This window comes from Chionomys nivalis, chromosome 15 (assembly GCF_950005125.1).
Source record: "Chionomys nivalis chromosome 15, mChiNiv1.1, whole genome shotgun sequence".
Classification (NCBI taxonomy): domain Eukaryota; kingdom Metazoa; phylum Chordata; class Mammalia; order Rodentia; family Cricetidae; genus Chionomys; species Chionomys nivalis.
The window spans coordinates 27,451,605-27,478,998 of NC_080100.1; the positions used below are offsets into that span (position 1 = coordinate 27,451,605).

General features: G+C 38.1%; 1 pseudogene; it reads right to left on the bottom strand.

Annotated features, from left to right (window-relative positions):
• Nucleotides 1-303: 303 nt before the first annotated feature.
• Nucleotides 304-19,267, bottom strand: LOC130887132 (mediator of RNA polymerase II transcription subunit 27-like; annotated as a pseudogene).
• Nucleotides 19,268-27,394: the final 8,127 nt, after the last annotated feature.

Consider the following 27,394-nt stretch of genomic DNA (forward strand, 5'->3'; position numbering starts at 1 on the left):
AAGTTACAAAACTCAGTCAAACAACCCCAACATGAAGAATAAAGGACTCATCCTAGTCAGCTTAAGAAAACAATAGACCCAGGTAGGAGTGGGGTGGCAACTCACAGGGATGCTGATACACACGGGAGAAGATCATGTGACAGACCATTCTGTGATGTACAGCTAAAAGGTGACAGTTTTGCCTGCAGGGATGGGGAGAAGGAGAATGCCCTACAGACATCTGTGGAAAGGTGTTGGGGCTATGAGCAGGACAATTGCTGGGCTGTGGTCACTGCTGGCAGGTATTTGGAAGGTTTCCAGAGCTCAAGAAGTCTCTCCATGACTGGGTGGAAAGTCATCTTGCAGAAACTTCCTGTAGCATTGGCATGGGCCTGAAACAGCTTTATGCAGCCTCCCACAAAGGGCCTGCCTGAACACAATGTCTAGCACCTTGGGTAGGTGATAGTGGATCCAGGCAGTGGTGGCATGGTCTGTCACCTTCTGGAATTCTTGATAGTTGCATTTGGACCACATGTCAAGCTTGCCATCTTCTGTGCACTTGTCATCACATCCCTTCAGTACTGGGCAGCTGGTGCCCAGCTCTCCACAGTGATGATCACTTCGGACACCTTTCCTAAGGTCCTCAGAGGCTTTGCTGAAGTGTCCTGGGGTCTGGAGAAGTGGATGGACTTTTCCAGAAACATCATATCAATGTGGCTGATCACATCATTTTTGTACTGAGGCCATAGAGCCAGAGTGGTGGGCGGAGCCTCCAGTCAATGCTTGGCAGACAAGCCCATCTGCTTTGCAGAGCTCTTCCAGGACCGTTGGTTCAAAAGGCTAGATGCTAGGCCTGCGTGGTACTGCGGTTTCTTGGGCCATTTGTATGTGTGCAGAAGTTGGCTATAAGAGTTTTGTCCTGCACAAGATTTTGGCTCAACAGCCCAGAGTTGTGAATTGTGTATTCTCTGATGGCTTGTCTACTAAGCTGCTAAGATGTTCCAGCTTCTTTATTTCCTGGTTCATTGAATGAAAGCTGTCCTGGAAGTGCATGATGAAGACTTTCTTCTGGTCCTCCATTGTCTCTTGTGCTTGCCATCCGTCAGGCTGTCTAACACCCTACTCTTATTGGAGCAGAGTGCTTCTACGACACTAATGGCCTGCAAAAAGGCCTTCGGATTCACTCCAATGCTTAGAATAACTACCTTGTGGTTTGCAGCCACTCAAGTGATATCTTAGTCACTCCCTAAGGGGCACTTTATTGCATGCCCTACATTATTCTAAATCATTTGTGCACATTTTATTCAACAACTTATGGTTCCGTGTTATTATTAATATGCTAGAAATGACATTATATAATCGAGGCTCATGACTTAGGAGAAATCAAATCATTTACTCAGCTATAAGGTAAGAGACATGGGGGCTGTTGGGAGAGATTCCAAGTCTCTGCATATGACTGTGATCTGCATCATTATGAGCTTGGAAGGGCTTGCAGTGGGCAGAAGGGGGGCAGATGGAAAGAGAGCGCAATGCAGGAGACAGATGGAAAAGGCATTACAAAGATGAATTGAGAGAACTGGGAACAGGGTGGACTTGAGGAGCTAAAAGAAGTTGGCAGGATCCACTCTGAAGTTTGAAGCTGTGTGAGCAGAGAATGATGACAACAATGACAGGCCTGAGAACATTCAGTGAGAGACAGAACACATGCAAGAGAGCAAGTGAGCCACTCGGGGCAGAAGAGGAGGGGTAGGGGATCTCAGAATCAGGCATGCCCTACCTGGGCCTCCTCATCCCAGACAGCCAGAGAGACCGCAGGGCCATCCCTGGGCACAGATGCGGAGGAGAGAATCAAGTGTTGCAACAGAAAAGAATTGGAAGGAATGAAAAACATCAGGTTTAAATTTCCCCAGTCTTGAGTTTTGAGGGCTTTTTCTTGCAGAAAACCACTTCAATTGTGTTTACTGATGACTGGTGTGAGGGTGGGGTGTGAATTATATTGGCTCACCACTTCCCAGTCAAACTTTATCTTTTGAGCGCAGACACCCACTTTTCTCCCAAGAAAAAGGCAAAACAACTAAATCACAAAACATCCAAGAAAAATAAGCCTCTATTCTATTAGTTTTCTTAGTCATCAAAAATAAAGGGAACTTAGCATTTTCTTTGTCTTGTTTCTGGTTTGTTTAATGATATGTTTAATGTAATTTTGTTCTTATGTTGTAAAAGGACCTTGTGACCAATAGCAGCATTTTCAGACTGTTTGGTCACAAAACCAATTGAGTTCTCCCTTGTAATTTTTTTCTGTCTGAATGTTTGCACAAAACTACTTATAACTAATTCAGATTTACACGAGGGGAAAAGATAGCATTTGATGAACTTTCAAAGCTTCAGTTCAGGCATCGGAAAGTGCTGAGACTAAACATCTGGATTTACAGGCCTTTCACCTCCTCACCTAAGCTTGCTGACATTCCTGCCTTCTGCTGTCTGATCTGTCTTTGCTTCCTTCACCTGTGATAACTAAGGCTTGTTTGTGTGTTGTTTTCTTTTACTTAATTGATACTTTGTGGTATTTTAAAGGAATTCCCCTGAAAGAGACTGGTGTAAGGTCTTTATGATTATCTACTGATAAATGGTGAATAGCAATGACTGAGCTGGCGTTAAAGTACTAAAAGTTCCAACACATAAGAGGGACAAAAATAATCATTCCCAGCTTTATTTGAGGAGACTTTTAAGCGTCACCTCTAAACTAGCATTATCATTATCACTCAGAAAACTTACTAGAAATGCGGCTTCTTGAGGGTCACTCTAGGCTCACTGTATCAGCAACATCAGGGAAAAGAGGGACTTAGTCCACCAATTCACTTTTTAATAAGTCCTATAATATTTACACACACTGACATTTGAGAACCATTAGATAACTTAATTTACTAAGCACAGAAGACTAATGAGACAAAATTAATATAGTTTTGACTCAGATGGGGTTTTCTGGGATTTTCATTAGGAGAATTGGTGTCCTTTCCAGTGGCCAAAGTTGGGTACATGTGGGCAAACTCCTCAACATACTTGGGTCCTATTTTTCTAGTCTGTAAAAGTAGTACCTAAAATTGTGTAATCACCATGGTTTCCTAACAATGCTAGATTTTGTTCCGTCGATTTCTCTTGTGGCTAATAGCATTTATTTATAGGAAGGAAGAAGCTGGAGTGATCATCATGAGGGAATGCTAACATATGTACATGGCAATGAGGCCAACATCTGTGTCCTATTTAGTTGAACGTCAAGCACACTTTGTACCAAAAAAATAACAGAACAAAAAATAAATAAATAAATACAAGTCACACATCTAAAATTAAGGTAAACTTGTGTGTGTGTGTGTGTGTGTGTGTGCTATGTATGTAAAAGGCCATGTAATGAACATTTTAGACTTAGAGGCCATTAGTCTCTGTCATTATTACTCAAATCTTGCCACTGTAATATTAAAAACTGCAATAAATAATATGTAAGGCAACTCAGCTAACATCCTTTGTTTCCAAAACCAGATGGCAGATTGGATGCAGTATATAAGCCATAGCTTGTCAATCTCCAGTTAATAATATTTCCATTTGTTTTTATATTAAAACAAGGGCCTTAAATATTTTCTGGTTGATTATTTACTCATTTATCAAATATTTAGTAGCTAATATTCTGACAGCCCATTAACTGATTGCAATCTTCAAAGTTCCTAAAGCTCAAACTTCCTTGTGTTAATCTATAAACAATCAATCAAAACACAATCTTGGTCAGATCCATCTCCATGCATGGGTTTCCTCCTTAATGTCCAGAGGAAGACAGCGTTGTACTTTTACCAGTATACTTTTAATAGTTTAGGTTAGACATTCCTATTGCCCCAGTGCACACCAAAGAAGAAAACATTGTCTCCAAATGTATTGCTAATATAGCAATCATTGTAACTGTACAATAAACACTTCTTCCATATATCCTTGTCTGAAGGTTATCTCTTTAAAGTAAGGGCATAGAAAAATGAAACCGTTCGGTTAGTTCTATAAAACAATGGTGAGCATTGGTTACTAAAACATACATGAAACTTTCTCCCCATCAGTGAACAGCAGCTCTGTGTCTCCTAATTTGATTTTGTTCTGTACTTTCTACTTAGAGATGATTTTGTACCCCACAAAGTCAAGGCTCAGCCTCCAATACTTCCCCACTAGTTCATACCGCAGTCACAAGAATGGGCCTCTAACTTCTTGACTAAACACCAAAGTTCCTGGCCACCCTGCTTAGGTATAATAAGTTTACTGGAGTGATTCACAGAAATCAGGAAACTATTTATCTTCCATGGCAATGGATGTCTCAAAGGGCACAGGCAGGTGGAAGAGATGCACACGACAAGGGATGTGGAGAGGGCTGCAAAGCTTCCATGTTTTCTCTGAAGTACCACATCCCAGGAACCTCCATGTGTTCGGATATCAGAACACTCCATCTTCCCTAATCCACTCCCTTTTGATTTCTTTTCATTAAAATTCAAAGTCTTTAGGCATGATTTATTTGTTCACAGTCAGTTAGCAATCAGTTCAGTCTTGAGCAGGGCTCCCCTCCCCAGAGACTGATGGGTTTGGCAGAACATTCCAACCCTCTACATATGCCTTGGTTATTCCCCTGACTCGACTTCATTCTAAAGCTACCATGGGATGGCCTTCCATCAGGTGACTCAACTCATTAACAACATTAACAAGCAGGGGCCTCTCTTAGGACTCTAGAGCCTTCAAAGTTTCCAGGACCTTTATATCAGAAATGGATATAAAAGAAAATTACATATATATATACACACACATACATATATATTACCCAACATATTCTCTTATTGTAATTGGAAAAAGACCTAGTGGGTTTTTTTTGTTTTCTTTTCTTTTTCCCACTTAGGAGCCAGATGTGTGTGTTGTGCAGTTGCAACCACATAGTAAAAAATTAAACATTGTCGGGAGACCATTGTGTTTCTCCAACCAGACTACTATTGGGGGGTATTGATCAGGTAAGGCTGATGTTAATATTCTAGTGTTCTGGCCTGTCCCACCATGTGAGGCATGTTTATGTGTGTATGTATGTCACAAAATCATAGTAGATCACTGATACTCTATTATATGCAAAGCTATCTTTAATAGTCCTCCTTTATTTAATGTCTTAACTGGGCGGATTAAAAGGTCATTGCATTTTTGTTGTAACATATTATCATGTGTAAACAATTTGAAATGATTCAACATGTCTTATATCTTTCCATAAATTAGTAAGGTTTGATGTCCCCAAACAATGTCTGAAGTTTTTTCTGTGCGGTTTCAACCCAGCAACATATACAACTGGCTCTTAAGTGGGAAAAGAAAAGAAAAACAATCACTAGACTTCTTTCCAATTACAATAAGAAAACATGTTGGGTAATTTTGAAATTTCCCACCCTTCATTCTGGTCCCAAGTGAAAGCATATGCCAGAGTAATAATCTGAACTGACTCTGAACTTCGAGCTCGATTCAGGCTAATTTTCCTTATTATCATTCGCCTTCCACTCATATTATCCTCCGGTGCCTGCCCATGTTAGATTCGTACTCAACTGATTTTTGAAGAATGAAAACATGAAGTGAGCCAAGTCTCGATTGTTGATGGCTCCAGCAACTCCATAAACATCTTGTCCTTGTGCACTGAGTGAAGGGCCGACACCATGGAGATGATGATCTGCTGTGTTTTGAAATGACTTACAACAGACCCCATTGAAATATAAAGAATGAGATGAGACTGGAATGGTGGGAATTTTTGTATGTGCCTCTTCATATGCTGAAAGGTGTCTGAGGCCTATCTCCTGTGGCCTGAGGATGTAAAATAGTTTATCACTTTACTCCTTTAAGGATATTTCATTGGGTAAATATGACTTTTCAGTTTCATGATTCATGGGTGGTTACTATTACTATTATGAGAGATGCAACAGTGGTCATCACTCATATTCCCTTTATACTCATTATTCATGCCAACATCATTCTACTACAGCAAGCAGTCATGTGACTTATACTCATGCTTGGGTTGGTTGATGATGTTGTCTACATCTCTTAAGATAAGATAGTAATCAAGTAAGGTTGATGCCAATATCCTAGCTTTTTGGCTTGCCATATGTGATAAAAACCAGTTGTGATTTGTACTAGATTCTCAAATAAACGAAGTTCCAGTTGCTCACAGAATAGCCTGCTTGATCATACACTTTCTCTACATGCTGGTCTTTCTATTTATCTCCCTATTAATGATACCCTTTGTGGTCACCTACAAAACAAACAAACAAAAACAAACAAACAAAACCAAAACACAAAAACAAAAACAAGACCTTTTTCTCATATATGTTTCTGGGGAAATCCATCTTAAAGAAATCTTTTACTTGTTGCTACTGGCATCCAACAAATCCAAGGGTGACTTTCTTTGATCTTTCTATCAGTGAGATAAACTGAGAAGATTATGGGGTTTAGAGGCCATAAATGAGTTCCCTAAAGAACTCTCAAAGCTCTGTCTGCAGAATGTTACAAATCAAGATAGATATATTGATACTGGGGATAATTTCTATCTTTGGGGAAAAACTTTGATTTCCAGTTTATATATCTGATAGGACTGGGCACTTTAAAAAAAAGTGTGTGGGGGGAAACAAGTCAGATTCCTGGAATTATTTTTGGATCTTTTCCCTACAACTGAATCTTCTTGGCTAAAAATAAGAAGTAGGAAGTCTCAGTATTAAAATTTAAGTCCACTTACGTTTATCAAAACTAGGGAGGGTAATTATTCTGAAACATAGGGAATTTGTTTTATGTTCCAGAGTCTTGTTTGAATAAAAATTATCAAAATACAAAACTAATAGATGAGCACTCCCAGGATCTTAGAAATTTGCTGAAGTAGATACAGGGAATAGAACTTCATCTTTTTGGTTTTCCTGTAGTCTCAATGTAAAAAATCTTCTTCCTATTATCGCATATTTGGAATCTTTTCTGCCACAGTTCTGATATCCCAAGTGGATTAAACCACACAAACAATGTGCCGTCTTTGTAGGACTTTTTCCAGATCTGTTGCAGCTTACAGAAGTGCACTGCCAATGAAGTCCCCACTTTTGACAACAGATGGCTTTTAATAATTTCACTATAAAACAGCCTCTACATAGAGTCTATAGATCATTGTACTCACTCAGTGACACGGGGGGAAAAGTCTTAGAAATAGCCTGTCTGTCCCATAACATAATTGTTTGCTCTTGAATGATTGTCGAATAGTTTATGTCTGTCAAAACCTGAAATAAGCCAAAGTAAAAATTTACAATTCTAGATGTGACCTCACTTGATTACATTTACCCCCCAGAGTCTCAGAGGCATAGAGAATAAGGCCATTTCTATTTCTAGCATGCCCCAAACTCACAGTTGTTTGGTCTTTTCTTGTTTGGGTTTCAGATTGCGGAATTCAGTCCTTGTGCACGCTTATGAATGTTTTGGAGCAATATTCTTTACCAGGTGTCTTTTTTCATTGGAATATTTGTGGTGTGTAGGGTTGTTTTTTTCCAAGTGCATTAGTAAACGGATTTCAATTTATTCTATTCTGCCAAGGACACTTGTCTGTACCTCATGGGCTCAAGCTGCTTGTTGGTTCAGCTGCAGGCTTTGCTCTCTGACTATTACACTGTTTTCCAGCAGCTCAATTACGAGCACTTTCAGTGAAAGTGGCTTGCACACTGCCTTCTCAGAAACCTAACTAACCTCAGGCTACTAGAATTGTGTGCTGCATTTGTGTCCTGTTGTTTGTAGAAATTCTCCTTTTTATGTCTCAGGATAAGCTTGCATGGAGGTGATTTCATTACTTAGACTTGCCATGTGGGGTTTTTGGGTTGTTCGTATTTATTTTTGTTTTCAAAATCTCCTAAAAAGATAAAAACTGAATGAAGGCTCAGTTCAGGGACAAATGATGACAGAGCAAGCTGCCTATCCTGTCCTTCAGTATGACTGTAACATTCTCTATGTCTCTCTGTGCTATATCAAGTTCCCACCATAAGGAAGGGGATGACCTAACTCTAATTTGATGTGAAGGCAATGACTTGATTCTTCCTTGGGGTGCTTTACCCTTCAGGGGACATTTGATAGTGTCTGGGCACATTTTTGGTTGCCATAACTTAGGGCGAGGGTTACTGTTAACATCTACTAACTAGAGAACAGTGAGGTTGCCAAACTCCCCACAATCTTACTGTGCACAGATAATTTCCCTCAGCAGAGGAATAATCTGCTCAGATATATTAGTGATGTTGCCTTGAACTTACATTTTTTAAGATATAAATTGAACACAAGGCCCAAGTGCTTTCATAGCTTCAAACATAATCAAAGATTTCTATAACTGCTCGTGCAATCCCTGACTCTTACCTCCAACACACATGCGCTAGAGTTTCAACCCCATGAGAGGGTGGGAACAAGAATCTGTGACTACCACCTAATATCTGAGTTCTCCTCTTTGCACTTAGAAACACTTCCTCCCAGCCCCAAAAGAAACTACCACTTCCTCTCACCCGGATGGAGAAAATTCATCATAAATCAAGAATTTATGCAATAAACTATGTACCAACTATCATTTTTATATTAAAAGATCGTGAAAGTCTGTGTTTTTCTTTAAAAAAAGTTTAAAATAAGTGGCAAATTTGTGGTTCCTCTCTCAAATGCTTAGTGTTTGTTATTGAGCTCATGATAACAGTTATAACCTCTGCTAGAGATGCAGATGTCTGTAACAATCCAAAAATGAGGCTTTGGCTCTTATTTTTCCCGATTCGTTCCTATCCTGATGATTATGATGGGAGAAAAACTTTACCGCCATCATTTGGTGAAAAAAATGTAAAAAAATTAAAAATCATTAAATATGTTCTTTAATAACAAAACACACTGCACAAATTTACCTCTAATTTTGTTCACAGACTACCACAAAGGGTATTTAATCTCATGCTATTTCTTCTTGTCTAATGTCACCTAATGTCCATCTGCCCCCAGTGACTGTTGTTCCAAATTGCTCCAGGCTCTCTAACATTATCTGTCAGGGTTGGGGTCTGGATGAGATGCCCATCTCTCGCCTGCAGATCTTACTCTTCTCAATTACCCAAATTAAAGATCCCATTCAAGAGCAGAGAGCCTCCTGCCTGTAAGACTGATTCCTTCATTTTCACAGATAAAGAGTGAAAAAAATTACTGCTCAAATTCGGGCCTTATCATAAAAGTAGCTGCCAGATGATCCTGGCTGTTGAGGCTGTGCTTTCCCTCTGACATCCAGAGACCTCTAGATCGCCATTATCTTCTAAGCAGTTACTCATTCCCGTCATGATAAAGGCAGTTTCAGTCTCCCTCTCTCTCTCTCTCTCTCTCTCTCTCTCTCTCTCTCTCTCTCTCTCTCTCTCTCTCTCTCACACACACACACACACACACACAATGGGAAATAAACCAAACCAGCAAAAGAGAAGAAGGGGATAATGAAACTCTCACTGCTTACAGTGGAAGGACTCCCCTCCGAGTACTCTTATCTTATCATAGACCCAACTCCATTACCAATCTTTTCTTTTAAAGGAGAACTTCAATTTTCAATTGTCATATTTCACAGAAGTTTTAATTTTTTAAATACTTCTTCTATGCACCTTAAACACCACACACATACACACAAGTATATTTCTCAACTTCAATCATTCCCCAGAGATTTAAAGTATCACGCAGAACACTCAACCCAGTGTTTACAGCTCCACTTTTCTAAAATTAAAAACATCATAAAAATGATTTTTCTCATCACACAATTGTTTCTCTCACAGTGGCTTCTAGCCCTCTTCCTCCAGTTCTTGTGTATGGTTCGAGATAGTCTGTGGCACACAAGCAAATTTCAAATGCTAGTCTGATGTCCTCTGAAGAAATAAAATGAAGTGGCAAAAAATAAATGTAATGCCTTCAGGTAATTTCGTTATACCTAGCACAGAATTCTCTTCCCCTTACATGGGTAAGAAGCTTTCAGAAGTAGAAGACATCTAGATAGGACTAGTAAAAACGTTCCTTGCTGGGTAATATTAGACGGTAACGAAGTCATTTCTACATAATATGCTCTATTCTTTTTAGTTGTTGTCTTTACCCACAGTGATTTCATAGTTCTTCCACTTAAAGTATTAGTGATTGTTTATTTCTCATTTTATTATCCAGAAAAGGAGGGTGGACGTATCTTAAAGTTAAGGTGTAGACTAAGTTTCTGAATGGCCTGTGTTCAACAGATAGCCTGGAAACTATGTTAAGTGCCAGGGTCTGTGGGAAGAAAAGATATTTTTGTTTTATTTGTTTGGTTTCACTTTCTGAAATTCCAGTGGCTTAGCTTTCCAAAGCCAGAAGGAAACTGGAAGCTAGACTATAAAGTTTCAAAAATAAACAGTAAAATTGAAGTATTTACAGGATGATAATGTTACCTATTCTCTTGCCCAAACAAAAATCAATTAAAAACAGGATACGGGGAATTAAAGGAGATATACAGAAGATTTGTATTCTATAGTCAGCACCCACAAGAGAGAAGAGGAAGGGTAAACATAGCTTTTCTAGTTTATCTTGATCATGCAGGAAACAGATGTCCAAATGCAATTGGATGTGAAAGAGGTTTAATAGGGGAAAATTTTAGTGAGGTATAGAGAAGATGCCAAGAGGGTCAGACTATGATGAATACTGAGAAAGAAGGTCAGAGGAGATGGAGATGGAGCAGGAAGGGGGAAGGGAGGAGAGGACCTATGTGAGAGGAAGGGGTCTTCACAAAGTGACACATGGCAGTGTGACAGAATGTTCAAAGAGCTGATTAGGAAGGACAGGAGTCGGAGGCAATATGAATACAACACTAAATGATCCGGCGACCACAGGCACCGGCAAAGGCCAATTAATTACCAAAGTGAGGACAGTGTTGAAAGACCAGGCACGACAAGACACATTTAAGAAGGTATCAGAGTGCATAACACAACATGCAGGATTGAGAATGAATCAGACCAGAGAAAAGGCCAATATGGAGAGTAGGTACTGCAGCGCTTGTCCCAGTAAGTGCTCAGTGAGTGAGTGTGGAGGGTAGGGAAGCTACACCGATGGTTTCATTTGGTGCACATCTGTATTCTTGATGGTTTTTCCTAATCTTGAACCAAAATGAGTGTTAACCAGTTATTGGAGAAGAATTTAAATGCACAAGTCACATTTTTGAAAACTCTTACATTGCTATACTAATCATGCTTTGTATATATCTAAGTCATCAGAATGTTAAGTTCAGAAGGCTCATCTGGTGTCTTTAGAAAACCATCAAGGACTGAATTGAAACATTTATTTGCTTTTTTATATTATATGAAATTACTTAAGAATTATTTTGATGGCATTATATCTAAATTATTCATAAGTTGTTAATATAAATTTGATTTGAAGAAAAAAACAATTTCAATAGAAGAGTCAAAGGTTTGCAAAAGTTAAGCGTTAATCCTATTGCCAAAATGCTCTGTTTCAGAAAACAGAGAATGATTTTTGACATTTCAGGCATTGCCAAAACAATGGGAAATAATAGGAAATGGAGAGACCACAGCTGAAAGAATGACAGTCTCAAAGATGCTGGTGTTTTATAGAATCTAGAAAACTATGATAGAAGTTAGTAAAGAAAGTGGTTTTCCACGTGCATTAAGTGTGTGCTTTTCTTATCTACAATCTTTTCTTTTATAAGATGTAAAACCACATTTCACAATAGATACACGAGTAAAATTATCCTACTTCTGTCTTTATTTACATATAATGTTTGAAAGGAACAGATTAGAAGTAGGTAAACTGTAACTACAAGTCCACTGCCTTCCTACAAAATACAGCTGCCCTCTTAGGAAGTGTCCTTTTTTATTTTCGGGCGGGTCTACAAGTCTTCCTGGAACAAACTAAGGAATACCAGAGATCCACATCGTTTCTTTGCTATCTGGAGATTTCCCTTGTGAAAGATTTCATTGTTGCTAAGTCAAAGCAGATTTACACCGGTGTCTGAATCCATCCCAGTGGATCTTTGAGGTGACAATGAGATCACAGGCATCATTCACAGATGCCGGAGCGCAGTTAAGGATCAGAAACATGACTAAATCATTAAATTTTATACAATCTGCCATTGGATTCATCACTCAGCTACTGTTTTTCTTACATTGTAGCCTTCAAACGTGCCTGCTGATAATAAACCCAAAACCACAGCAGCTGCAAAGAAGGCAGCAAAGACAGAGGACAGTGGAAAAAATGGTTCCAAGGTATAAAGAGGCACTTTTTATAAATTCTGAACACCAGGCTCATTATGTGTGTTCTTTTGCATCTTGATAAAATCTATAGATAAATTTTGTTCCGTTCATTGTAATTGTGTCAGCCCTGGGCTTAAACAGAGGGAGGGTGACTGTTCATTATCATCACACAGCAGATCAGTTTTTAGGTCTACAAGGCAGCATTGCCTTCCTTCTAACTGTATTCTTGGAAAAAAAAAACAATACTCAAACAAAAAAAATGAACTTATTGCCTTACATAAAAGCATTTACAAAATTTGCAATAAAAATATCTCAAAGACTAACTTCAGTACTTAAATGTTGTAACTTCAGAAAATCTAAGACTAAAATAAAAGATACTACTGTGTTTTGTACTTTCCCTCTGAGACTGTTTTTGGTGCATCTTTGCTCAAAAGCCAGTTCTAAAAGAGTGACTTTAATTGAGGCATATTTTAATTAAAGGCAGTTTTTATTTTAGCTGATTGGATAAAATTTAAGACTAGTTCAGAAATAACTTTTCTCAACAAAGACTTTATAAGCCCAAATTTTTATAGTTTTATTATCATGAAGAGTAGAACCCTTCAGGGAGATACATAGGAGTCTCAACAGATGAGTAACCCAAGAGATGCAACTTAAGCTCCCTGGAAAATATCTCAGTGGGTCCAGAATGACACTGAACAAGGGGATAGGAAAGGTGGAGGGGGCTCTGTAACTTTCTTTTTATAAGAAAAAAGATCTCTCTTCTAGTGCCCTATTTCTAGACTCTCCTTTCTTCCCAGCTTCCTCCCTTTTTTCTTAATCATCCATTCTTTTCTCTCTTCTTCTTCTTCTTCTTCTTCTTCTTCTTCTTCTTCTTCTTCTTCTTCTTCTTCTTCTTCTTCTTCTTCTTCCTCCTCCTCCTCCTCCTCCTCCTCCTCCTCCTCCTCCTCCTCCTCTTCCTCTTCTTTTCTTCTTCTTCTTCCTTTTCTTTTTTCAAATGGTATGTGTGTTCATTCTTTGTTTTATTTTTTGTACTCATCTGTTTCCTTTTCCTCCACAATTTTCTTAACATCTTCAGTATTTTCAGAAATCCTCTTAACTCTTTCTAAAAAATATTATATACTCATAGAATTTTGTTGTTAGACTTGGTGTAGGAAGCCCTAATCTTCCTTCTATTCTTCTCAAACGGAATTTTTAAAATAATTTCCTAACTATAGTCTAAGTCTTTCATCTTATGATGGTAGCCTAGAAGCCATCTTTGTTCTTTATGGCTAAAGATGGAACATTTCTAACACAATGATCTTCCTTTATGAAAGTAGTAAACTCAATTCCCAATTTTACACACTCTCAAGAGTACAAATTCTTTACATATAATGCAAATTTAATCAAGTCTACAAACTAATAAGGGAGAGATGTAATTTTGTAGAATGTGTTTATTCTTTTATTTATTTTCTTTTCTAGCCAGTGTATACACAAACTCTAACATCATGTCAAAATGATAAAAAAAATTTATGAGTAAAATGATAAAATAGTTAAAATTCTATGGTTTGGAAGTCTACAATTTCTAACTCAGAGCAAAACCCTAAAAAATTTGAAACTCAAAAGACATTAAATTAGATAACCAGTCTGAAAATAATTGGTTCCATATGTTATTTGTTAATATTTCTCTGTTTTCAACTGTAATGAAAAGAATGTAAATTCAAAAACATATATTGTATTACATCACTTATCAAGAATATCAAGAATATATAATCAATGAACTTTTTAAATTGTTTTTATTGAGCTACATATTTTTTTCTACTCCTCTCTTTTACTTTCCCCTCCTCTTCTACCCTCTCCCATGGTCTCCATGCTCCTAATTCACTCAGGAGTTCTACTTCCCATGTAGATTAGATTCATATATGTCTCTCTTAGGGTCCTCATTGTTTTCTAGGTTCTCTGGGGTTGTGAATTGTAGGCTCATTTCTTTGCTTTATGTCTAAAAGCCACTTATGAGTGAGTACATATGATATTTGTCTTCCAGGGTCTGGGCAACCTCACTCAATATGATGCTTTCTAGAGCCATCCATTTGCCCGTAAATTTCAAGATGTTGTTATTTTTTTCCTGATTTGTAGTACTCCATTGTATAAATGTACCACATTTTCCTTATTCATTCTTTGGTCAAGGGGTATTTAGATTGTTTTCAGTTTCTGGCTATGACAAACAATGCTTATATGAACATAGTTGAACACATGTCCTTGTGGTACGATTGAGCATCATTTGGGTATATACCCAAAAGTGGTATTGCTGGATCTTGAGGTAAGTTGTTTCCTAATTTTCTGAGGAATTGCCACACTGATATCCAAAGGGGCTGTACCAGCTTGCACTCCCACCAGCAATGCAGGAATGTTCCCTTTACCCGACATCCTTTCCAGCATAAGCTGTCATTAGTGTTTTTGATCTAGGCAATCCTTACAGGTGTAAAATGGAATTTCAGAGTTGTTTAATTAATGAGCTCTTAATTGTTTGATTACCCCCCAAATTTCATATTCCCCTACTCATTCTTCCATCTTTCCCACAAACTGAAACTTTTTGAAAAACAGTTTAAAATAAATTATCACAAAATAGTTATCTATAAGTTAAAAGAAATTCAATTCAATCTTTACTTCACGCCAAACACAAAATCAATCACAAATTGGCTAGAGCTCTATTTTATTTTATTTTTGTGGTGCAAGGGATAGTACCTAGGGTCTTGCACATGTTAAGTAAATACTCTGACACTTAGTCCCTAAAGGCCCAAGTTCAAGAGCAAAACTATACTTTAAAGAAATATTGTAAAAATTTGTCTTTATGTCTCCCTGGTATAGACAGATTTCATAAACAGAGTAAAATTTGCAAACCATGAAGAAACAGTGGTCAAATTTAGCTGTATTAAAATTAAGACATTGCTCATAAAACAACATTGAGAAGTATAAATATAAATCATGTAAAAGAAGGTAAATATTTCTATCAATATAATCAATAATGAATAGTAATATTCTAAGAAAGTCTAAAGAAAAAAATAAATCAATCCTAAAAGGACAGTAAGACCAATCCTTTTATATTAGCAGAAGTCTACCAGAGATATTTCATGAAATAAAATATATGAAGAGCCAAAACTATATTTTAAACAGTCTAATATCAACTACATATTCTAGAAAGTGAAAACAAAACAAAACTGTGAATGTAGCTAAAATCTGAAAGTCAGCTATATCAAGGACTATCAAACACATAAAGCATCAGAAACTTCATTATCGTAGTGGTTGGCTGGAAACACTTGAACTTACTGAATGAATGCCTAAATTTTTCCGTTACATAAGCAATCCCACACCTATATTTGTAGTCACAGTAAGAGAGACTCTTAAAAACCAGGAGGTTGGTATAATATCTACATACCTGTTTTAAAATTGCATAAAGCTAAAAACAGTAGATTGGACATAGTGTATTATAGTCATGCAGTGGCACACTGTGCAGCATTGCAAACAGATGAACTACAGAGATTCATATTAAATTGGGTGTCTCAAATATATTCAAGGATAGGTAAGAATGAATATTTATATGAATATTAATATTTCCAGATTAATTTTTATAAAATGCAAAAGCAGTCAAAACTTACTATTTAAGGATACATTAAGAAGTAAGGGCATTCTGGTATTAAAGTTAATGGCAGCTGTTACAGGGAGAAAAAGCAAATTGTTAATGGGGAAGAAAGGAAACACTGGGGATTTATTGAACACCATAAAAGTTCTATGTCTTGGCATAAGAGTTCACATCAGATATATATTTAAAGTGGTAGAGATATAGGTTATACACACTTACATGTTTTATAGTATGTGTCATTAAAATAATAACTTAAAATGTGAATTAATAGAAAATATATATGCTAATTCTTTTCAGTTAATTGTAGCCATAACTCTTATAATTAAAAATATTTAATTGGGCTGGCTTATAATTTCAGAGGTTTAGTCCATTATCATCATGGTGCAACATGATAACATGAAGTCAGACATGGTACTCAAGGAGTTGAGATTCTCACATCTTGACCTGTTAGAAACAGGAAGTAGTCTGAGACAATGGACATGATTTGAGCATATAGGAAACCTCAAAGCCCACTCACACAGTGACAGACTTTCTCCAACAAGGCTATACCTACTCCAACAAGCCACAGCTCCTAATAGTGCCACTCTCTTTGAGTTTATGGGGGCCAATTACATTCACACTACCACAAAGACAACGGCTGAAAGGTTAGCTGTTGTTTGTACAATGAGAGTGAAGACTACATTAAATAATGTAACCACAAGCTAAACAGAACCTACATGCAACAGTGATATGGAACCCTTCTGTATGTTGTAAATATGTTTAATTACTATTGGTTAATAAAGAAGCAACTTTGGTCTATGGCAGGGCAGAATATAGGTAGGTGGGAAAATTTACTGACTGCAAGAAAAAAGAAGGCAGAGTCAGGTAGATGCCAAGTAGCTGCAGAAGGAGAAAGATGCCAGAACCTTAATGGTAAGCCACAGCCTAGTGGTAATTCACAGATTAATAAAAATGGGTTAATTTAAGATATAAGAGCTAGCTAGGAATACTCCTGAGCCGTTGGGCAAGCAGTTTATAATTAATATAAGCCTCTGTGTGTTTCTTTGGGACTGAATGGCTGCAGAACTAGGTGGGTCAGAAACTTCCATCTGCACAACAACATTTCAAGAGTGCATATGAAATGTTGGCCTAGTACTTCTTGTCTCTAGGAGTATCCTAAACAAGCAAATAATCATTAAGATTATGCTATCTGAAATTTTGCCAGGCACATGGACAGCCTAATTCTACATGGATCACAGATAAAAGTATAATATTAAATTTTTCAGTTCATACTGTGCTTTGATTTTTCTTACTTGGCACTATTTACCTGTTTTAATATAATTGTCCTTCTTCTTCAGGCATATGCATTCACATATATACACAGAAAAATGAAACTATATAAGGTTATAGATTAATTTTCTTTGAACGTTTAACAAATTCAGAGATGAAAATATCCAGAAAGTCTGTCTTTTAAACTAAGTTATATATGAGAGTCATCTGGAAAGTTTTAAAAAGTAGATTAATGTCTGAGTCATATCTAAAGCAATTCTAACATAGGGCAAAACTGAGACATAGTGTTTTTATAGCTTCTAGGAATATAAGAAAGTGATCTGGAAATTATGGGATATACCAAATAAGTACAAGAGCCAAGTTGGAGCAGCTTTCAGTAAGCAAATCTGGAGTGAACGGATGAAGATATTAATGATGATTTAGGTAATAAAATGCATGTGTCCATGTTAATATAAACAAATACTTTTAAAAAATTGAACACCTAGGGACAATTCTATAAAATAAAATCCCAAATAGTAAACATATAAAGATAATAGTGAGGAGGTCTACTATGTGATAATAATGGTGGTCAACAAGAATCACAAATGGATATGAAAACAGTGGGGAAGTATAATAAGAATGAGTATATCTCTACATGTCTCTTAGTATCTCACCAATATAAAAAAAACAATGACATCTTCTGGGAGAAGACATTAAGTGATCAAAGTTTGCCTTGTCACATAGTGTTGTATCAACATCATGTACCTCTTGATATGATGCATTGGTCAGGACAAGTTATCCTTTTAGGAAATCTTATTTTAAAATGTACCCTCTATTTGAACTGTAAAGAAACTACTGAACCACTCCAAATTAAGGAGCATTCTACAAAACAATTGGCCGGTACTGTTCAAATGTGCCAAGGACCTAAAACATAAAGACAAAGGGACTCCTCTCTATGTCAAAAAGACAGATAAAAATTAAATGAAAAATTGTGACCTGGATTGAATACTGAATCACAGAGAACTGTAGCGGGTAAGTGGACAAAGCATGAACAATGCTTATTGGTTAGTTTAAAATATCATATTGTCTTAGTCAATGTTCTATTGCTGGGAAGAGGCACCATGGCCAAATCAACTCTTAGAAGAAAAAGCATTTAAATGGGGCTTTCAGAGGTTTCGTTCATTGTCATCACGGTGAGCATGTTTGCATGCAGGTAGATATTATGTTGGAGAGGTAGCTGAGAATTCTACATTCTACATCCAGATCTGCAGATATCAGGAAAAAAGAGAGATTGGGCCTGTCATGGACTTCTGAAATTTTAAAACCCACTCCCAGTAACATACTTCCTCCAACAAAGCTGCACCTCCTTGATCTTCTCAAGTAGTGCCACTCCCTGAAAAGACTTCGCTCCTCCATCTTCCCTGCCTCTCCATCATCTCTTCATTCATCTTATTCATCTTAGTGCCATTGGAAGCTGCGGTGTGCCACACTGTTACCCTTTTGTCCAAACAGCCTTACCTGAAACAGTTCTGACTTCTGATATACCACCAGTACTGAACCCTCATCAAAACTCCCCAGATACCCTGCTGTTGCCCTAGTCATGGAGATCTTGTGGCTATGTTTTCATAAGACCAGTCCGCACATGCTCCAGCAGACAGCAGGTGGGGTAGACGTTGGCATGGGCCAACTCAAAGCACAGGATGTGGGTCTGGATGGTAGTTGAGTTGGTCAGTCTGGGCCTCCACTGCGACTCCTCTGCAGCCAAAAGGCAAGGAGCAGAGCCAGCTCTTCTGTGCCAACACCATTTGGGTCAGCTCTCCCATGCTGTGGTGAGGGATGGGGCCAGCTCTCCCAGGGCTGGGGCCATCAGGACCAGGTCTCCCACTGCAACAGCCAGCAAGGGGCAGGACCAGATCTCCCAGGGCCAGTCAAGGGTAGGCCTGGCTCAGTCGGCCTTCAGATTTCAACATACATGGTTCACATTGTCTCCTGTGGTAACCAGGCCACAGACAATAAGACAGACCTCGGCTGTAGCAGGATCTTGGACCCAGACATGGCCCTTGGCAGCAGCTTGGGCCCAGATGTCATCATGCTCTCTGGTAGCAGCACAGGTCACTCTGATCAGTATGGCTCCAGTTGGCAACATGACCCTCAGACACCAACATGACATGAGGAACATTCTTATTCAAACCACCACACATATCAATGGCAATTCCTTTTTTGGGTACTGACAGTATAATTAGATAAGAATTTTTGACATTTTGGGGAAATCTATACCTTTTAAGGCAAGATCTAAAAAAAGTAATTGATAAACTACATTTTGTTTTAAAGCTACAGATGTATGCTCCCTGATTTTCCACCAGGAGCATGTTTGTGGTTAATGCTTTAAAGTGCTGATGCAGGTCTTTTGTCTCAATCCATCAGTTACCCTTTCTTTTTACTGAGTATGACTTTTTCCTTATACAAATGTCTTACTTTGATTTACTTATTCTTGTTTATTTTTATTTTTGTTATCTGTGCTTTATGTGAGATACTTGCCAATGCCAATATTAAGAAACCTTCCTTTGGTTTGCTTTGAAGGATTATACAGTCTCCAGTCTTCTATCTAGAGCTAATACACTTTGAAGTGACTTTTCTGCCTACTAGAAGTCCCAAGTTTCTTGATTTTATTGGGACTCCCAATTTTCTTAGAACCATTTATTGAAGAAATTATCATTTTTCTCTTTTCATATTTTAGGAAATTGGCAGAAAAGTTAAAAATTAATTGGTCATATTTATTGGTGGGTCCCTGCTATGCTATGCTGAGTGTGCCTCTTTGCCTTTATTTCTATGCTACTAAAATACAGTTTTCATTACTATTGCTTCATAACATGAATTTACATGAAGCAGTGTGATTTTTTAGGTTTCTACATCATCATACTATGATCATTCTACATCAGCACCCATTATCTAGGAAGACATTATCTAAAATGGCTTTGAGATAAATCGGAGACATCAGATTATGAAAACCTATCAGTATATTAGTATGTGTCTGGAGAGTATGGGCCCCTGAAATTTATAGTTTTATTACCAAATCTGAAAAAAAGAATAGCAACAACAAACAAGGTACCGTTGCTGAGCAGGAAAGCTTTGAAGGCTAGACACATGCAGAGAGTTACAACACAGGAGTGATGTGGTAATGTAGTGAGCAGGGTACAAACCAGCCACGAGAATTCTGGGAAAGGAAGAACATTTCCAGACACGAAGAACAGCTCACCCAGGGGAAAGGATTAGCATTCGGGAGATTTTACAACTATTTAGTTTTGGTTTTTCTCAGAAAAGTGATTCTGAAATAGTACACAGGAGGACATTCCTCTTGTACTTAAGGCTTTTGTGTTCTGTCCTTTTCCCTGGTAAAAGAAAGGATTTAACTTTGATAGAAGCAAAGAAGCTCTGCTTACACATCTTAGATAAATTCTAACCACTCATTGCATCTTGGTTCTGTTTTGTTCCCAATATAAATATATTTTACTTTCCCTAGAATCTAGAATCATCTTCAGGCACTCATGGAGTACCTTTGAATTGCTTGCTTGGGGTAAAGGCTTCTAGAATTAAGTAATGCCAAGGTCCCTAATACCTTCCAGCCTCTCTTTATCTCTGAGTGGCTTATTTAAATACACAATTAAAAATTTATCAACTTGAAAAGATTTTTTTTCCTCAATAATTTTGTCATAGGTCAGAATGGTAGGTCAGAATGCATGAGAAAAACACAAATGAATAACCTATTCCAGCAGGGTAGTGATGATTATATAGTATGTAGAATAAGGAAATGAAAAACAAGAGCTCACACTTGGCTAAACAAATTAATAAGCATACTAACATAAAACATCCTCGACATGATACGTCACATTTCTATGGTAACTCTGCCCAAACGCATCAGCTTACAGAAGAACCTTTGACAACAGTACCCATCAGTGTCAGAACAGTCAAAGAATGGTACCACGTGAGAATTCTGAGTGTCTGTGAGAAATCTCCAAGACAACAAGTGTCTTGTGAACTCAGTTTTTTCAAAACACAGACTCCTGGAATGTGTTTTCTTGTTCCTCCCAGGTGTAGCAGATAGGAATGGGTTATTCACATGCCTCCATAAACAAACATGTTTTTGTCACATGTGGTTTGTCCTTGAGATTGCATAGTTTAGGCAGGTGACTCCTCTTAACCCTCAGACTATAAACTGCCTGGTGTTCTGAATAAAGTTGGCCATTGCATGAGACTTTACCTCACTTTTAGGCCCCGCTTTCCCAGGTTCATGCCACCAAATAGAGTGGTATAGTAATACTCCAGTATTTCTCAGTCATGAAAGGCAAAACAAACAAAAAACAAAGCAAAACAACAACAACAATAACAACAACAAAAACAGTGTAGGTTTTATGGCAGATTAGAGACCGGAGACACATTGTGACAAAGAGATTCTGATTGTATCCTAGAAAAGGCTCTAAATTGAAGAATTGGAAAAGCAGGGAAGTGACCTATAACCTAGTTATGTTATTATATCGATACTCTTTTACTGTTATCCAATGGAAGAAAACACAATGAAAATTACAATATTTTCTGCAGTATTTTCCAATTTTTCTGTAAGTCTAAAATTAATTTAAAATAAAAGGTTAAACAGGTTTTTTACATTTATCTGCTTTTATTTTGTGTGTATGAGCATTTGCCTGAATTTATGTCTGCGCAATGCATGTGTACAATGTCCATGGAAGCCAGAAGAAGGCTTCAGATCCTGAGGCTGGAGTTACATACTGTTCTGAGCCACCATGCCAGTGTTTTGTCCGCTGGAAAGAGTAGTCCATGCTATTAACCATTGAGCCAGCTCTCCAACCCAAAATATTATTTCTGAAAATGTCCTATTAGGCCTTTAGTATACCTTGGCATGTGTAAATCTTATAGACACCTTTATTTTAAACAGATAAAAATCAGTCGTATTCAGACACAACTGGCATGATAAGCAGTGGAAGTATTCTTTTTAATTTAATTAGTGTTTTTTTTATTTATTTTACATGCAGACCACAGTTTCCCTTCCCTCCTCTCTTCCCATTACTCCCCCAAACTCCCATCTATCCCCATCTCCATCCACTCTTTCTCTGTCTCCATTCAGAAAGGGAGAGACCTCCCATGGGTTTGAACAAAGCATGGCACATCAAAATGAGGTAGGACCAAGCTCCTCCCCTTACATAAAGGCTGAGCAAGGTAATCCAGCATGGGAAGCAAGTTCCCCAAAACCTGGAGACAGAAATTGGGGTTCAACCCAAAAAACAGAAAAGCAAAGCAGCCAAGCCACTAGAGAAGTATTACCTCTACCAAGGATGAGCGACCACAGACTATGTGTACATATGTGTGTAGGCGTGTATAGTTTAGTTCTCATAGTATCCACAGGCAAGCACAGCTGGTCCTCAGCAACGGTGTAGTTAGATAAGTTCACATTTGCTATTGTAATCCTCAGTTCCATGGTTTCCTCCTTATATAGCGTTCCCCATCAATCATTCCTTTTTTACACAAGCAGCTCGCCCCCATCAAAGCAGAAAGAAATCCAATAGCCTTAATTATACTGACAATATAATGAATACCTGTCACACTTAAAATGGTCATCACTTTCCATTCATGAATGGTCTGGAGAATTTCACGTGGTGTTGTGTTCTACCAACCCCACTGAGCAGTAAATGTTCTAGGCCAGTCAAGAGCTTCAGTGGGAAGATGGCGAGTTCAAATATACAGCTTTCAAACAGGACCCCAACTTGGCAGATTATTGAAAATGTCTATCTTCAGAGCCCAGTCCCCCACTACCCGAGCCTCTCATAGACATAGCAGAGCAGGGAGACAATTGGGCTTGCTTCATTCAGCTGTCAGATAGAGATGTGGAAACATTCAAAGAGAGGACTTTATAAGACATTGATACTCGACCGTTTCCAATCTTGGTCAGCTATCTTTATTCTTATGGCTGTGAAAACAATGTTCAGCGATCACTCATCTTGTTAATGAAGAGAAAGATAGTTTTACAGCAACAACTGGAATGCCATGCACATACTGAATTTTTCACAACTCATTTCTATCAAGAAGTTCTCATGGATCTCCCCCCCATAGACAAAATACTGTAAAATGACAACACTGTTTATTTACATTTCACGTTTCACCATTAATGTCCTGTTCCTTTCACTCGATAAGCTCTTTACATATAGTTATCATAAGCCTTTGGATTCCATCTTCCTCTGTACCCTAGTAAAATACTCATGGATGAAATGGGCCTATTAGGGTCTCCTTCAAGAAAGTGATATACTACAGATAAACAGGGACCTCGAATATTGCACAGCCCTGCTTGTCCCCAACCTCCACCCACTCTCCTGGAAGAATAGAGCAGACATCAAGAGCATCTAAAAACTCTGACATCTATGCACAAGATACATTTATTGTTTTACATTTTATCTTTAAATGTTTTAGATGCCCAATATTTGCCTCAAATTATGCATGATTACTATTTTAATTCAGAGAGTTCTCCAAAACTTGTGCCCACACTAACATACCGCAAGAGTCCTCGCGTTGGCTCTGGGTATAAAGTGTCATTCGTCACTATTCTCCTGCAAGGTTCAGTCTGAGAGACAGGCACTGTCTCTAGCCACCGCCTACCACTGTTCCTTTGAGTAAACATTTTCCAAATGACAAGCAACTGACTTAAAAAACAAACTTTTGGCCCCTAATCCATCTATAAATTGGGAGCTGTTTATGCTAATACAAATGCTTTCGGTCCTTGCTGGAGGATTCTTTTTAAAGAAAAATTTTCTTTCAATTTCTATGGAAACAACCATGTCTTCAAGTTATATGGCTGATTTTTCCTCTAGATTTCTAGCTGGCTTCCAGCAAATTTCACAGTATGCATATATAGCTGGGAACACAGCCTACCAGCAACAACAATGGATGAATGAGAAGGCAAGATTGAACGGAACTCATTTTTACGTAAGAGCCTTTGATTTGGGGCTTTGTTCCTTGGCTTTAGAATTCAGTTTCCCTGCTTAATTTTCTGCTGTTCAAATGAGGCAGTCATTTGTGGGCTTGTATATGACTTGGTTGGCTCCTGTGCTGAGAGCGACAATGTTGGCAAAAGACTTGGAAGAAGCCGACTCCTTCTTGTTCTCTGTCAAGGTTCTTTGTACCTTCAAAGCCATCGAAAGCACTTGCAGGTGAAAAGCAGAATGTGCCCAGTGGATGCTGTGAAGGAGATACTCTGGGTGTTTTTTTTTTTTGTTTGTGGGGGACAGTTTTAGGTGAAGGGAGGAAGATCAGTGGCATTGTATAAACAAATCCTAGAGGTCATTGGTGTCAAACTTTGGGCAGCCTAGCTTCATTTTAGACTGAGGCCTGTGGCTTTATTGATTCTGTCTGTGGCAACCTCTCCCAGAAGTCAAAATCCTTTTTTAAAAAATCTCAGAAGATTATCTCTATTCTTGCTGCTATCCACCATTCAGATGTCAGGCATAGAGTGGAGAAACATCTTTGTCATAGCAAATGAAGACAATAGAGGATGAGGAGCAGCGCAGGAGGGGAAAAACCCATGGTCAGCCCCTCACAGAGAAGTTGTAGGGAGATATGTGCAGATAAGGCCCTGAAGTGACTTTCTTGTCTCTTTCTCTCTACTTATGGCTGGGATAATTAGATGCCTTAGGAAGTCTGAAGGCTGGCCTGGAGAGATGGCTTAGTGGTTAAGAGCACTGGCTGCTCTTCCAGAGGTTCTGAGTTCAATTCCAAGCAAACACATGATGGTTCATAATTATCTATAATGAGATCTGATTCTCTCTTCTGTTGTGTATGAAGACATAGGGTATATATATATATATATATATATATATATATATATATATATATATATAAAATCTTTACAGAAAGAAGTTTCAAGGTCTCTTATGCTTATAGATACCCATTTGAAAGTGAACTCAACTCTTGTCAAAATAAACTCCATGTCACTCATAGGAAGGCCCAGTAGTGAGCTTTTCATTTTCATTTACAGACCTACAAACTACAACCCTCAAACTAAATCTGCCTCACTGACTACTGTTTTGTTTTGGGTTTTTCTTTTGCTTTGTTTCTATCTATTCATTAATTTTTTAAAAGTTCAAATGTTTGGAAAATACAAAATGAAGGGAATATATACAGATCGTTTAAATTATTTAAACTTCAGTTTTCGTTGTACACAATACAAATGTGTTTATCCATCAATGGAGCTGAGCATCTGCAAACAGCAACTATAACCTTTGATATTTTGAATGTTTTATTTCCCTCTATCAAAAATATTTTAACACCTACCCCATGTATACTGCAAATTCATGGTGTTCCAGTGATGAACATGAACACTAGTTTCATTCCTGTGTTCAAGGACCAGTGAAGCAGAAAGAAACCAAAAGCAGCAAGAAGAAGGCACTTTCAAAGACATTATGACTTGTCTGAAAGCTAGAGATGTTTGTTTGCTCTTCAGAATTTAAGCACATATTATGTCTCTTTTAATAAAAAGAATCAAAAGTTCACTAATAGCTGACCAAGAACCTGTGTAGTGGCTCAATGTGTTGGGAAGCCTGTGATACAAGACTGATGGCCTGAGGTCATACGTATATCACACATGGATGATGATGTTGAGGATGCTGAAAGGCAAAATAGAATATAGAGTCAGGGATGGAATAGGTACGGCTAATGCCTTTCTTTTCTCTACCACTGAGTTTTGTTTCTCATTCCACTATCTCCTGGGTATCATTTGAGATGAGAAGAGGGAAGGAGAGGAAATTATAGACAGGGTAGATGACTTGGAGGGTAATTCCTCTAACAGAAGAGGACAGAGAATAAGTTTAGAACTAAGTCAGTTCTGAGTAGTAAAGAACAAAGCTGAAACAGAAGTGGAAAGAGAGAGAAAGGAGCAGAGCTAGTGAGAGAGGCTTTGTGAGAAAGCTTTAAGTTATACCTGGACTTGTCGTTTCTTCATTTCATAACGTAAACTTTCTGAAAGGGGGCACACAAACATTTGTTGATTGATGGGAAGAGACATAAGATGGCAGACTGATATATTGACAAATTAGAATAGAGACCAGAATAATCGGGAGACAGAAAGATCCTGGAGGGAGACAGGGCATGAAAAATTAGTTTTTTTTTTTGCACTTTCGCCATTAGTGTTTTATAAATAAAAACTTAAACATAATCTTACTATATAGAAGATGTAAAGTCATTGCAGCTGTCCTGTCCTTCAGCCATGTACACATCTCCTCTTTCCCCAGAATTTTCCTCAGAGTGTTTTCCAAGGTCCCTCTCCTGCACTTGGAAATAATAACTGTCACATTCTCATTCAAGTGGAGAAAATCATTCTGATTTTAGGGGTGCCATTTTGAGTATAAGTGCAAGGAGAGAGGAGGACATAAAAAGGCAGCCATTTGCATACCTGCTTTGAATAGTTTGTAGTGATTGATCCCACTGCAAATAGCATAGCTGAACTGACCACTAACCCCTTCAAGCTGAACTGACCACTAACCCCTTCAAGCTATGTTGTAGTTCTTCTAAGTGTTATCTCACAATGCCTGTGCATTGGGTTCATCTGGTGTGATGCTGGGCAACTCTTCCAGGTTAAGGTGACATTTATTCATGTTAAAACGTTAGCTGTACAAAGACTAGTTGATTAGAATTTGTGTGGAACTCAAATGAGTATGAACATTAAGGATTAATTTACTGACAAGATGACCAAGATAACCCTTGTTTTTATGTAAAGAATTTTTGATCCTTTTTGACTCTTTGCCCCATAGGTCAAGGTTTTAGAAGACTGGGGTTTTCTACGCCATGTTCATTGTTTATTTGTTTAAATAACTGGAATCAATCACATTATGAAGCATGTGCACAAAACATGCCAATCATATCTTCCTTTCTTTCTGTAATATTAGCAGCCAACGTCCCTAAGAGAACATAGCATGACATAAGCTCATGGACTATCACAACTACATCAAAATGCCCCAAATAACCCAATGAAGAAAGACTGAAGGCTGGAAAGATGATTCAGTGGGTAAGAGCACCTTGTGTGCAAGCATGAGAACCTGAGTCCGGATGCCAGCATCCATATCAAAAGCTAGGCATAGCCATGCATGCCTGTAACTGCAGTGCTGGGGGCCTAGGGGCAGTAGTGGGCGTAGGAGTAACTGGAGCTTGCTAGCTATCAGTTTAGCCCCATGCTCCTTTATCAAAGGAATAAGGCCATTGCAATGGAGCTGGATATCCA